This window comes from Adiantum capillus-veneris, chromosome 19 (assembly GCF_014529385.1).
Source record: "Adiantum capillus-veneris isolate H3 chromosome 19, ASM1452938v2, whole genome shotgun sequence".
Classification (NCBI taxonomy): domain Eukaryota; kingdom Viridiplantae; phylum Streptophyta; class Polypodiopsida; order Polypodiales; family Pteridaceae; genus Adiantum; species Adiantum capillus-veneris.
The window spans coordinates 104,546,578-104,548,958 of NC_140949.1; the positions used below are offsets into that span (position 1 = coordinate 104,546,578).

The 2,381-nt window shown below is 39.9% G+C and overlaps 1 pseudogene; it reads left to right on the forward strand.

The window, feature by feature from the left end:
* Nucleotides 1-256: 256 nt before the first annotated feature.
* On the forward strand, nt 257-865 carry LOC147434590 (uncharacterized; annotated as a pseudogene).
* The last annotated feature ends 1,516 nt before the right edge of the window (nt 866-2,381 follow it).

A 2,381-nucleotide genomic window follows, 5' to 3' on the forward strand; every position in this document is an offset into this window, starting at 1 on the left:
ATGGACTATGCGGATCCTGGTACAACATTTGTGGCTCTTCGTTTAGCAAATTTAATGGGTCTCGGATTGGTGTGGTACACTGATCTTGAGGGCTAAACATGATTGGTGTATTTTATGGGGGGGTAAAAGGAAGAAAGAGAAATGTGAGGCTTTCATGAGTAAGAGAGATGCTTGTAGGAAGTGGTGCATGGTGGATTTGTGCACAAAACTTCATAAAATTAGTCACAAATTGCATAAACCAACTTCCTATAACAAAATGGAAAGAGCCTTAGAGAAGTTAGATGATTTTTAAGATGAATTGGAGAATGCATATAAATGGCTAGATGATCATAAAGGGGATAGGCGAAAATCATGTTCTAGCAGAAAGAAGGTTTTCAAGTTGCAAAAAGCATGTGAGAAGCTGAGGGATGCATATGAGAATGAGTTTGAAGGGGATTTGAGTGATGATGATGATGATGATGGATGGAGGATGGATCCCGTAATCCACCAAGTAGGGATACCAAACATGGAGGAGAAGGAGGTGCAAAAGGAGGTTGGCAAAAAGATCCTAGAAGAGCCCCTAGATACCCCTAACCTACCACTAGAGTATACCCATGGAGTGGAAGAGGAAGAACCATTGCTTAAATTTATGTTGTTTGCATATGGAAAATGTTGTTACCCTATTTGTGGGGAGAAGCATGTCATACATAACCATGATGTTGTTGATGTTATTCAAAGAACACTTGAAGCGGTGGATAGTGAGATGAATGCATTGGAGAAATTGATGGAAATTAAGTTTTTTGAAATCAGATTTGCTCAAGAGGAATTTATGAAAAACATATCATTTCAAGAGGAGTTTGCACCAAAAAAGATCACCTACATGTGAAAATGTTTCCAAAAGGTGTTTGGTGCCTACATTACAAGAACCTGATTTTCAAAGTCACATTCTCATGTTTCAGAGGCTAATTCTGCTAATGTTTACTTCATGCTCTTTGAGAATGGACATACTTATCTAGTTTTGGTTTCATAAGTTCATTTTCTATGAGCTCTCATGTGATATAATCCCTTGGGGAATGTTTGGGTGATGTTTAGTTTCTCTCTATGATGTATTTTGTGTACCTTGGTTTAAGTACCAGGCACTACACTTTGCTTCATATGAAGATCCTAGCATTGAGTTTGTCACAGTGCTGTATGGTGTATTTGTATATCTTGGATTAGGTTCCAAGCACTATACTTTATGAGCAGTATGTGAGCAGTAGGATTTTTAATACACCTTGTGGGCATCTGGGCTAGGGAGCTACTGACATGTGTCCCTCATTCCCTTTGTGTAAAGGGAGCTTGTGTGTGTGTGTGACTTTCTCTCTCATCCCCTACTTGCAAGGCTCGCCCCCTCCTATGTAGGGATTGCTAAAGACTTTTGGGACACACATAAAGCATCCAATTCCCCCAATGTTTGACCTTTGGACACAACCTTTAAATTTTGGAACCTTAGCATTTTGGAAGTCTTAATGGGTTGAACCTTAGGGTCTTTTAAGCCCATTGTTGCACATGGCTCTTTTATAGATGGCCCCCCCTTCGGATCCCTATTTTCCCGATTAAAGGAGTGACTGAAGCTTCTTGCCCCTTGAAAGCACCGTCCGCGGGTAGGACATCTCCCATCTCATAGGCTTGCATGCCTAGCTTGGTGGCCAACTCTATAGATATAAAATTGTAAGTAAAACCGGGGTCAAAGAGAATAAAAGCATCATGTTCTCTTACCTTTCTCCTAGCATGGCATAGAGGAGATCCTTTGTAGTGAGTTTCCATTAGGAGGAAAGTTGGCCTCAATTTTGGGCCCTGTAAGAAACGCCAACTCAGCATAGAGAGAGGTAATCTTGGAAAATATGAAAGTAGTTTTTTAGAATTCTATTTTGCATAGTACACACGTGAAATTTTGCTCGATCACTTGAATGCATGCTCGTACATAATTCTTTTTGAACTTAAGTGTGCACAAAAATCTATGTTCCTAAATCTTAATGAGTGATGTGATGTACAATGAGATAAAACACGTCACAAAGATGTTTTCAAAATACAAAAAGAATACCAAGAATGCATCCGAAACGTCAAAAAACCTTCAGATAGCACTTTAGAATGTTGAAATCCGACGTCTCTAGCTCAAGATTTTGCATTTTTAAGCCTCGGGGTCTCATGAGGTCAGAACCAAGTGAGTAGAGGCCCCAGGGACCCCTCAGGGGCCTCTATTCGCTTGGTTCTGACTTCTTCTTAGTCTTTAATAGTACCTATCAATCATTATCAAGTACGATCCATTCAAATTTAAATTGCAAGTAGCTCATGAAAAGGTGATTGATGCGTGTGTGAGTTGCACACGTACAAGTACCAAACTTTATAGGATAGCAACAGCA